Raw genomic sequence first — 12,978 nt, forward strand, 5'->3', positions numbered from 1 at the left:
GACACCCTGTATAATAAATTTTTTCTCATTTTTGATGCTTCTAGGCTCATACGTTTTTGGAAACTAGTTAAGGTGTGCCTTTAACCTGAATCTGCGAAAATATGATTTTACATAAGTGCGTTAATATTGTAACACCCTGTATAAACCATTCTCTATGGGCTAATAATTGTTAATTTTTTCATATTTTGTATTGATTTTGTGATTTTAACACTAATTCATAATAAATAATACTCAATAATATCTATGAGCAAAATAATTTTTCCATAAAATAGGGTCCGCTGGCCCTCTGTGCGTCGCTGAAAAACTGTAGATTTGGTAACGTCGGCGTCGTCGTCACGGATATCACTCACACAATCCGTCGTCATTTCGAACTTGAATCAATTTTTTAAAAAATTGGATGTGTAATTCGTCAGATATTCAATGCGTTCCAGACTTTTGTTATACTCTGTATAATTGGTTAGTTTGTGTTTGGATTTGTTGCTCATTCACATTTTCATCTTTAGCAGAAATAAATAATATACAGGTAAATTTAATAAGTTTGACTAGCGAATTTATGTGTTTTTATGGAAGCCGATATATTGATGGTTCCTACTTCAACTTTATGATAGAAACTATATACATTTTTACACCCTGTAATCTTTGTCCCTTCACTTTAGAACACGTACAGAGAACTTAATGTTATACTAATTTATCACTAACTCAAACAAAATAATAATAATTAATTAATTGTTGTTCCAGAAATATATAGAAATTGCCATCAGTTTTCATCACAAAAGAGCAATAACCTTAGGTCCCATAGACAAATAAAAATTATTATTTTTTGACATAGACTAAGACATTACGTTGCCTCTAAATGTTTTAAAGTAAATAGACAAAGATTACAGGGTAAAGAAAAATATAAATTTTCTATAAAAAAAAAGATTTTTAAAAATTTTAAAAAATTTTTTTTTGCTGAGATGGTAGTTTTCCTAAACCTGTTATAAATTTCAGCCCTATCACTGCAATACAAGAAGCTCTTAGATGGGACTGAAAATTTGGCACGTAAAATCTTATAACCCGCGATAAAAAAACGCACTGCACCTATACTCTATTATTATACATATACGAGTAATAAAAAAGCTCCACTACTTCACTAAGTAGGTACTTACCTTTTTTATTTTTCACTTGTTTTATTAAAGATATACCCTTGTTTGTAATTCTTGTATCACTAATTGAAACACACTTTCATTTTCCAATACACAGGTTTTTCGGTTTATTTTAACATACCCAACACTTCTTACCTTTATTTTTGGTTGTTTTATTTAACACGTACCTATCGTCGGAAACGAACAAAATAAAATTAAATATAATATTCATGAAATATAACACACACCCTATTAGCTTCACGGCTTATACAATCGAATAAATCACATAATATTTCTATCACCTACATACTTGACTTAAAACTCAAAAAGTACTCACCAATATCTTAAACCTAACAGATTTTAATTAATTTTCAACACTTTTAACACTTCGAAGCATATTTTAACATTATGGATCATTTTATTTACGACCTCTACCTCATTTCGGTCTTCGAAATGCCTTGCCCTATTCCATATTCCTAACGACGGCTAAACTATCGACGTGTTGACAGGCAGGTTATCGAACCCATTTCGGCTCTAGCATGTCCTTTTTTCAAAGATGGGTCCCATATAAACGCGGCCAGAAGTATTTTCAATACTAAAAATCATCACGATCCACTCACTTAAAATATTTTCCTTAAATACATCTTTAGGTTTGCACTTCAACAAAATGCTCAAGTTTTTTTATTATAGCAGCTACAGATGCCCGACGCACTATTGGCGTAACCTGTATATTATTACATTAATTTCATAAACCCAACAGTAATATAAGGCGGTGATATACTAAGTCCATTAATAAGATAAGGAATTAGTAATATATAGGGTGACCGATTATTCTGAAATATTCCCATATCCGGGTTCCTATTTCAAATTTGCAGGCATACCTATAAAGCCGCATAGAGACCAAATTTCAATGCAAACCAACGCCAACTACTCAGCTTTGGGATTGGTTAAAATATAACAAATTGTTGTCGTCCATATCGGATTTAGTTTCAAATTGGAAGATGTTGGTTACGGTTCGGTCATTTTGCGCGGCTAAAGTGTAATTTTATCGTCTCCTATAATGTCATCAAGTGATGAGGATTTATATACAAGCGCTGACTTTTTGGTTGTAAATTCTTTACTTAAAAACAATTTACAACCTTACTTCTCTCCCCATTCCAGAATATGTGGTACGTTCCCGTCGCAATTCTCGACTGTGTAATGTAAGAAAACTCTATTTCAGGTCACTTCGCAAGCAACTTCATTTTCAACACTTGGCCAAATGTCAATCTTTTTTTGTAAGTTTATAATTTATATTGTTAGGATACCATAGTAATGGAATTATTCCGATATAGTTATATTCATTTTATGAACAAGAGAGAAATAGTGAGGGAAATGTATAAAAAATAAGGAAAATATTAAACGGCTCAGCCCTCAACAACTCGCAACCGTATGTGAGGCCTGAAGGCAGTAACACCAGTATACACTAGTGTAGACACGCACACTCACACTCTCACACTCTCACACAAACACACCTACACTAGTGTACACTGATGTTACTGCCTTCAGGCCTCATCAGTACTATAAGGAATCAGGAAGCAATGAAACCGATCCCAAAACACAAAGAAACAGGAAGCAAACGATTCAACGAGGCACCGGGTTGCACAGGAGATGGAAAAAATGATGAAAAAAAGAAAATCAATGATGGAAAATAAAAGGAGCAAACGGGAGCCTAAAGCCCCAATTTGCAGCCCAGAACTAGAGCCAGAGGTAGCCAACAGCAACCCGCCTTAGGGTTTTAGGCTCCCGTTTGCTCCTTTTATTTTCCATCATTGATAGATTTATTTTCCATTCCATAGATTTATTTTCCATTGCATCGTTTGCTTCCTGGTTTTTGTGTTTTCGGATCGGTTTCAACGCTTCCTGATTCCTTACCGTACTGATGAGGCCTGAAGGCAGTAACATCAGTGTATACTAGTGTTTGTGTGAAAGTGTGAGTGTGCGTGTCTGCACTGGTGTATACGGTTGCGAGTTGTTGAGGGCTGAACCGTTTAATCTTTTCCTTATTTTTTATATTAATTTTAGACATAAATCTTTGTCCCACTCCATATTAAAATTCAAAAAATGTCAGTCAAAAACGACGTGTCATACCAGCCAATGTTTAAAAACGACTGAAAATGTTAGAATCTCGTCCACACCGAATCAAACATCTCTTTGATGTACCGATAAGCCACCGAACCCTGACCAACGCCAACGGTCGGTCGCCTTGGAAAGCGTTGGAATGCATTGGAGCGCGTTTGCCCCTGCCGTACGCACCGGTTCCAACGCATTCAAATATCTGTCCACATAATATGCCTTGGAATAGAAGTGTCTAGCCCTAGCAGGCAACTATTAAGGTTGACCAATCAGGTTGGTTAGCGTGGTTATTTGGAGGGTGTTAATTCATTTGTGTTTGGTCAAAAAGTCTAACGTGATTGGTCGGGCTTAATAGTTGCCTGCTGGGGCTAGACACAAGTCCTTGAAATGCATTGGACCGCCGCCGCCGGTCTCTACGCGACTTTGGTAGTGATGAGTAAATGTAAGACCAAGACTGCCTTCGTCTTCGATTCGTGGTCGTCTTGATCTTATAAAACAAATAAGATCTTTCCTTGGCAGAGAGAATTTTGTTGTTTGGTGTTACAGCAAAATAAAACACTCTTTCGCAACAATATGCACCAAAACACTTTTCTTTTGCTCTCTTAATTTATTGATACATAATCCGTGAAATACAAAATACTTTTTTCCGCTTCATGCAAATTACACGAAAAACATTTTTTCTATCTATACGTCTCCTTGTGATATTAAAATTTTTCAAGTAAGAAAATAATGAGTTTAACAAAACGATTTTTCGACTATTTTAAAATTAAAATACGGAATAATGTTTACTTTATTATTCTGTCGTTGTTGATTGTCAGTTTTCACGTAATATATAATATCTTATTAGAGAGGGATATTCTTATTAGAGATCGATGAGTTATTGATTATGATTCTTGCGTACAATATTATAAAAACTGCACTTCAACAACATGTAACAATATAAAAAATATAAGTATAAACAAACTGTAGCAAGCATATATGTTATATAATTTCCACGTTTCCAAACCATAAAGGGTTATCGACAGGAATTTTTTAATTTAATAAATTCGGCCCCGCCCTTCCGCCGACAGCGCCCCTGTTTGTAAGTAGGACATATCAAGTAAAACCCGTAAAACAGCTGAAACTGCAGACCACAGAATGTTATAGTTTTGAAATAATATGGTTTACTAGTTTCAAAATGTTTTTAAGTTGATACAATTCATTTTTATTTATAATTTAAAGAAAAAAATTGCTTTAACGAAGATTCTAAGTAAATATTATCAGTCAACAGTCAAGTCTCTAAAACAATAAACCAACAAAAGCAAACTTTTACCCATATTATATACTTGTCATAAAAAAGGTGCAATAATCAGAAGGCGATTTTACCAAGATAGATTTTGTTAGTAAATGCGTACGTTTCGTGAGTACTGAGAAAGATGTAAAGATATGTGATATATGAGAAAATGTAAATATATTGGTTTTCCATGTTCTGTGTTGAGTACAAATAAGGCAGGGCTTCCACATTAAGAATATAATATATAATATCATAATAGCATAATATCCTATTTAAATATCAGAGGTAAGCCTTTTCTATTTGTTGGTGAAACGTCTACACTCAGATGCAAAAAAAACGCAACAGAGATTTTTGGTCAAATTTAAAGTGTTATATTTTTGTTATTTTTAGCCCTATTTGCACGAATTTTTTAGCAAACTGTACATAATTATATCAACTTTAATTCGAAAACTCAGTTTTTTGTAAACTTTTGTAATTGGCATATTATACAGAGTTAATCAAGGGGTTGTTTTTTTATCCTAACTTTAAAACACCCTGTGCAATAATTTCATGTGTAAATTTTCCTAAAATATAATTTTATGGTAAGAACCATGTCTCCTGAGCATTTTGTTTTTGGATCACGTCAATGCATGCTTTGGTTAATTTTTAAGAGCGAAATGAACTGATCACGATCAATTTGCATTTTTTTTTTTCAGTTATCATTACTTTTGATGTAATTTTTAAAAAGACGAGATGGTTTTGGCGACTATTATTGTAGTAACGTCATATTAAGATGCATCGGGTACTCTATACTAAATTAAAAAAAAATAAAACGTTATAGACTAACCATACAGTTCTGGTTTTAGTAAACATTAATAACGATAACAGAAGTAACGATATTAAGGAAAATATCTGTAATTATACAAACATAAAAAAATGTAAAAAATACCCTAATACTTTGTATTGCCTCCCCTGGCTACTATAACTGCCTATATACTTGTATACGATTGTTCATACTATCATTGAGCTTTCATATATTATATTGCGTTATGTTTTCCCATTCTTCTTTCAGGACCAAGCGAAGTTCATTTAACGAATTTGGTTACGCTTCGCGACCTTTAACCCTCCTGCCAAGCATTTCCCAAACGTCGAACATGATGGGCAGTTCATAGTAGTATATAGTTCACAATAATCACCGAAGCTGCCTTGTCTTCTGTCTTCCTTTGAAAAAAAAACTTCAAAAATAAATTATTGTTGAAAAAATTGCAAATTGTTGGTGGCAAGTTCATTTCGCCCTTAAAAATTAACCAAGGCATTTATTGACATGATCCAAAAAACTAAATGCTCTGGAGACATGGTTCTGACCCCAAAAATTATATTTCAGGAAAATTTACACATGAAATTATTGCACAGGGTGTGTCAAAATTAGGGTGACCCCTAATTTTGACACACCCCTCGATTAACCCACTTTTGAGGCAATTGCATAAAAATATGATAACATCTGTACCTTAATTTTATTTGTAATTATTTGAAAAAACAATATTTTATCAACTTACTTTGTAACTTATTGAAAAATATATATTTTTTTATTTATTTATTAATATCTCTAAAACTATCCAAATATATTTACATCTTATCTTAGGATTATGTAAAGTAATGAAAAAGGAAGCCAAAAATGCAATAATACAGAGTGTTCCTTTAAAAAATATCATCCCGGTCCACTCACACTTTTTTGAGCCACCCTATAGAAGTTAAAATATTTTCTTGAAATACATCCTCGTACATACTTTAGGTATGCACTTAAACAAATTCCCCAAGTTTTTTATTCTAGGAGCTATAGATTCCTGACGCACTATTGCCGGACTGTGGGACTGTGTATCCAACAGAACAATACCACACAGGGTGGCAGTTTGGGGCAGATTTTTTTTTTGCGCGACATAAAAGTATAAAGACCACCTACGCGAATGACATGTATCAAAAAATAAGATATTCCCACATTTTTAGTATTGAAAATACTTCTGACCGCATTTATATGGGACCCGTCTTTAAAAAAACGACATGCTAGACGGAACATGGTACGATCAGGCGAGTTCAATAACCTGCCTAATCAACTTGTCAGCACGTAAGTCGATATTTTAGCCGGCGTTGATCATCGAATAGAGCAAGACGTTCGAGGGCCGAAATGAGGTCTTATCAGTGGGTCAACTATTTTATGGATATGTGGATATGGATGTTTAGTCTGAGCCGCAAAGGACAAATAATAATTATACGTAAAAAGCGGAATCACATAAATAATAAATTTAGATCAATACAATATTTTTTCTTCGTGCGTAGGATAGGTAAATGCATTAAAGGGAGTAATTAATTAAATCATTAAGTTCCAAAACATAACTCGGGTCTCATCGGATCTGCTGATACATTTTGCTAAAATTTAGGCTATTAGGACCTATATTTTTTTATGATTATTATTTTTTAACTAACAACTTAGGACAAAGGAAAAGCTTGCATAGTTTCCACCGCCAACAAGTGTAAAACAAATTAATCCAAGGCGTTGCCAAATATTTATTGGGATAAGTTTTTATTGTTTGAATATTATCGTAAATTATAATTATCATTTAATTAGTGCTAACTTATCAAAGTTCACAACACGTTGAAATTTCAACAAAATCGGCTAACGGATCTTTGAGATATTAATCAAAAAGGTCTATTAGAAAACACCTTGACAACCTGTATCTTTAAAATTATACATTCCCGGACACATGTTTATATCAACTTTTTACCTTAAAAACACTCAAAGAATCACCTCTTGAAGCTTGACCAGATACTTAATTAACACATTGTATTTAAAAATGGCTAGCTAGTGCTTTAGGAAGCTATGTTTATTTTAATTTGAAAAAATGCATTTCTTAAAAAATAAACCCATAATACAAATACTATACACTAATATAATAATATATGCTTTAATAATTGCTTTAATGCGCTTTAATAATTGAAAAATGGACAGGAGCAGTTAAAATCACTTCATATAATATACCAAATATGCAAAAAAATCCAATAAAAAAAACACAAATGGCACATTAAAATCTGCATTAAGTATATGAAATCAAACTATACCTAAACGGCTAATAAAATAATAGTGACCAGACTAAATAAAAGTGATATGACGCCGACATCGATAACGCGATGAGCAGTTTTAATAATTATTCTGAGTTATTATTACATATTTGTCTTACAATAATTATTGTAATACAGTAGCATTCCTTCAAATAAATTTTTATTTAAATATTGTTAATATAGTCATATTAATGATTATAGCCCGTATGATTTCTAAAATAAAAAATCAAGCGTGTTTTTAGCAGAATTATTAAATGATTAAGTAGAAATAGTTAATATTTTTTAACTTCGTGTTATATTTTAATATAATTATGGATTTAATAATTAAATAATTATCTTAAGTTTAAATTGTGGTAAACTTGTATGAGTTTCAATCATTTATATTTAAAATCCTAGGGAAGACAATATAGATTTTAGGCAGGAGAACTCAAGGGAAGGACTGTGTATTAGTTGTATTAGTAGTATTAAGACTTTATACAATTTTTTTATTTGCCATTTTTCTTGTCCTTCACGTTGCACTTTTACTCTTTGTTGTGTCACATACAATCTGAATTTCGTATATGATGCAGAACTGATTAATTGGGCCAAATATATTAATTGCAAGGTATGCAAAGAAATATTTTTGTTAACTTTGCAAATACTTAATGAATGCCATAATTTTAAAAAATTTTGACGTGAGATTACTTCATAATTCTTGGAAGTCTTGAATGATAAAGATTTGAATTATTATGGGTCTGTTTTGTTTAAGAAGCTAACAAATAATTTCAAAAACTCAACTATCAAAATGTAATGGTAGCAAAGTATGGATAGGTATAATGTTCTATATTAATTGGACATACTGAATGTAAACTAGGTATAGTTGTGGTTATAGCTGCAATCGATAATATATTTTCCTGCTTATTTTCATCATAACAAAATTCGTTATGATAAAACCATCAATGCCTACTCATATTCTGGGCACCTATGTATCTTAAATCTCATAATGATGCTTAAAAATACATAGGTACATACTATGAGTAGTGGTTGTAACGGTTTTTTATTAGGTATGATGAAAAGAAGCTGCAAACTAAATTATCGTTGGAGCCAACTATATTTTAATTTATTTTTATCTACATAACTATGCACGGGTTCAAAATATGCCTATACTGTGAGGCAACTCAATTCGAGTATAAATTAACACTTGCATTCCAAGTATCTTCTTCGGGGTCTACCGGCACCCCGTTCACCCTTATTCCATCATTTCTATAAAAAAAATTATGATTTATAATTTTTAATTTTTATTGTGAAAATTGGTGACAAGTAATTTTTTTGTACGGTGAATTCATAAATTTACACCTTAAGTTCGAATATTGGTTAAACCTAGGAATACCCAGGTAATGGCCCGAAATATGCAAAAGAGGGAGTGAGTTTATGTTAGATTAGAATTAGGTTGTTGGTTTTGCATTAGTAAAAATATAGACCTAATATAAACTTAATCTAAACTGACCCCCTTTTTGCATATTTCAGGCTCCTACGTGGGTAGGAGCCCGTCATAGTATCGTGACCGTGATCGTAACCATTCACGAATCCGCACACGTTCATCTCCATCATTAATATTTTCCTCACTAGATTCTTAACTTTTACAAAAAGCCATCACGATAAAAATCAAATATCAAAATTATTTAACGTTGCGAACGTTATATGGTTCACTTGTTCACTATACGTATCTGGAATATATTTGTGAATGGCGATTAGCGATACGTTTACGTTAGACTGCCGGGATGCTGACGTCACGAATGTCAAATTGCTTTCCAAACAAGGTTTAGTTCTTTTATATTTCTATTGGGCTCTTCCAAATGACGTCACAAGTTAATATAAAATGTAAAAAACAGGTGATTGCCAACAACCGCCGACTTGTGTCTGGTATTTTCAATACGCCTATGATGGTTGCGCATGTTGCAAAATCTGTGAATTTTTTATACTGAACACCCTGTATACTATTGCATTTTTGCCTTCTTTTCAGATCACTTTACATAATATTAAGATATGAGTAAATTTACTTCTATAGTTTCAGAGATATTAATAAATAAATAAAAAATATAGATTTTTCAACATTCGGTGAAAAATATATTATAAATACAAGAACTGTCCTGAAATCAAAACTATATTAGGTATTTTCTTTAGATCGTCTATGCTTAACTTTGGTATAAATATCCTAATATTAAATCAGACAAGATGTTCAAAATTCTACGCCAAACTTCTAAAATATGAAATAATTTTTCTTTGTTTTTTCAAATGGAATGCCCTGTATATTGTTTTTTTTATTAAATGGAGAGTTTTTATTTAAAGCATTTCAAAATTTTTAATGGTATACAGGATGTTCCATTTAAAAAGAAAAAAAATCCCAATCCACCCACACTTTTTTGAGACCCTATAGAAGTTAAAATATTTTCATGAAATACATCTTAGTACATACTTTAGGTGTGCACTTAAACAAAATTCTGAAGTTTTCTATTCTAGGAGCTACAGATGGCCGGCGCACTATTGCCGGACGCTGTATAATATATAAAAATTGGTCAAGTGCGAATCGGACTCACGAAGGGTTCCGTACCGTTCATTATCTATACAACATTAGACACTATATTATTATAAACTTTTTTTCCGATTTAGCTGAAATTTTGAATGCGCGTATAAGTAATATAAAAAAAATGAAGAAACACATGGCTAAAAATTGTATTAATCAATAATAAATATGTAAAAAGTAAAAATAAATATGCAGAAATATGTAAAAATTAAAAAAAACGATTAAGAAAAAGTCGCCTTGGATAGGATTCGAGCCTGCCTTACTACGGCTCCAAACCAAAGCTGCAACGTCATAGCAAGTCCTAACGCTTTAACCACGCGGCCACCGAGGACTTGAAAGATTCTATGTAAAATTCTTACTTAAAAGATAACGTTTAGTGAAAGTACTTTTTATTTATAAACATTTATATAATTCTGTTTTTAGTATTTGTTCTTATAACGGCAATATAGATATATTATCTGTGAAAATTTCAACTGTCTAGCTATAACGGTTCATAAGATAGACCTTTGCAACAGACGGACGTACGGACGGACAGCGAAGTCTTGGTAATAGGGTTCCTGTTTTGACCCTTTGAGTACGGAACCCTAAAAACGTATGAATTTTGCTTAAGAGCAAGCCTAAAGGAAATATTTTAACTTGGGGGTGGCTCAACAAAGTGGGAGTGGATCGGTTATTTTTCTACCCTGTATACTATTGCATTGTTGGCTTCCTGATTACTTCATATTAATAGAAATATTTGTCGTTAGTTGTTAAGATAGTTTTAAATATGTTTTGATAGTTTCAGCTATTAATAAATAAATAAATAAAATATTTTATTCGGGCTTTTAAAAAAATATATTATAAATACAACAAATATCCTGTAATCAAAATTATACTAGGTATTTACCACTAGTGTGTACTTATCTTGCTACAAATATCGTAATTTAAGCCCTACAGGGTGTTCAAAATTCTATGCCAAAATTTCTAAAATATAAAACAGTTTTCCTTGTTTTTTTTTAAATGAAACACCCGTTATATTATTCCTTTATCAGATAGAGAATTAAAGAGTGAACGAATAATAATTTAAATATAAAAATTTTCATTTTTTACTTCTCCACCTAACAAAGAATTAATATACAAGGTGTACTATTAAAAAGACAAAGAAATATTATTTTATATTTTAGAAATTTTGGAATAGAATTTTGAACACCCTGTAAGAATACGATATTCATTAGCAAAGTTAAGTACAGGCCAGCTATAGTAAATAGCTACGAGTAGTATAGTTTTGGTTTCAGAACATTCCTTGTATTTTTAATATTTTTTTAAAAATCTCAATAAAATATGTTTTTACTTTATTTATTAATATCTCTAAAATTATAAAAACATATTTAATACTATTTTATTATGTAAAGTGATCAGAAGGGAAGCCAAAAATGCATGATATACAGGGCTTTATTTAAAAAAAATGTATGAAACTTTCAAAATATAATTTCCATTCATTGTTTTAATAAATATACCAAAATTGTCCACGACGTCATACGCCGAACATAAAGTTTAAATTAATAAAATACATAAATCTAGTAGGTATTGTACCGCAGATTTAAGTGACTTGTAACTGAATTACCTGCAGAATTAAACTTTAGTTAGCTGTAACATTACCGAGGATGTGAATAAATTTACTAGTTTCCAAACAAATTTAAATTGACTGGAGCGATTCTGTATGTCGTAAAATTATTAAATAGATAATGTTATAATATAATGGCAATTAAATAATCTAAATAATTAGTATTTTCAAAAAATGGAAATAATTGTGTTTTATATATACTATTTATCTAATAATTAGTTGAGTTTAGTTCATTATTTAGGTTGACCTAAATTTCAAGAAGAATATAAAATTTTTCACATTTATTTATGACACGGTATTCAGGGTGGCGCATCTCATACGCCACGGAAGCTCCAATGAGAACGACAGTTTGTATTGGAATGCAATTTTGTGAGCATATGTAGGTTAATTTTTAAAAATATAGAGAGTTCTACAGGGTGTTCCCAAAAAGAGTTACATATCAAAGTTGTATTTTTTGTAATGGAACACCCTATATATTAATTGATTTTCGGATTCTGGGAGAAAAATGAATAAAATATTAAAACTTGATCTAAAAAGTTATACAGGGCGAGACAAAATTAATATTGAACATTGGTCACCTTTAAAGGCATGTTATTCTTTTATTTTAAATGGAACACCCAGTATATTATTCCGATATTCAATGGAGAATTCATATCTCTTCAAAATACAATTAAGGTTGCCTACCCCTCAAATAAAGATTTTCCAAGATCTTTTCATTTACATGATTTGATCTGAGTAGATCTTTATTATTTGATAAAATCTAGGTGGCTGGTGATATGTCTGACGTTACTTCAACATAGCTGTCTAATTAGTCCCACTTTAACAACTAGTTGTTCATTTTGTGTCAGTTAAAACAAAAAAAAAATCTCAGAAATTTGCCAAAAATGCAAACTTATCATTGCTCTTATGCATCAGAGAGAATTGATATGATTCTATTAGTTGGTGAATGCAGAGGTTTTTAGGGTTCCGTACCCAATGGGTAAAAACGGGAACCCTATTACTATAAGACTTCGCTGTTTGTCCGTCCGTCCATCCATCTGTCACAAAGGTCTATCTTATAAACCGTTATATAGCTAGACAGTTGAAATTTTTACAGATAATGTATCTATGTTGCCGCTATAAGAACAAATACTAAAAACAGAATTAAATAAATGTTTATGAATAAAAAAGTACTTTCACAAAACATTATCTCTTAAGTAAGAATTTT

General features: G+C 31.4%; 1 protein-coding gene across 1 annotated transcript in view; it reads left to right on the forward strand.

The window, feature by feature from the left end:
- The window catches only part of LOC115883013, a 638,791-nt gene that overhangs the window by 505,414 nt on the left and 120,399 nt on the right, over nucleotides 1-12,978 (forward strand). The window lies entirely within an intron of this gene.

This window comes from Sitophilus oryzae, unplaced genomic scaffold, assembly GCF_002938485.1.
Source record: "Sitophilus oryzae breed Bouriz unplaced genomic scaffold, Soryzae_2.0 scaffold_1801_pilon_pilon, whole genome shotgun sequence".
Taxonomy (NCBI): Eukaryota; Metazoa; Arthropoda; class Insecta; order Coleoptera; family Curculionidae; genus Sitophilus; species Sitophilus oryzae.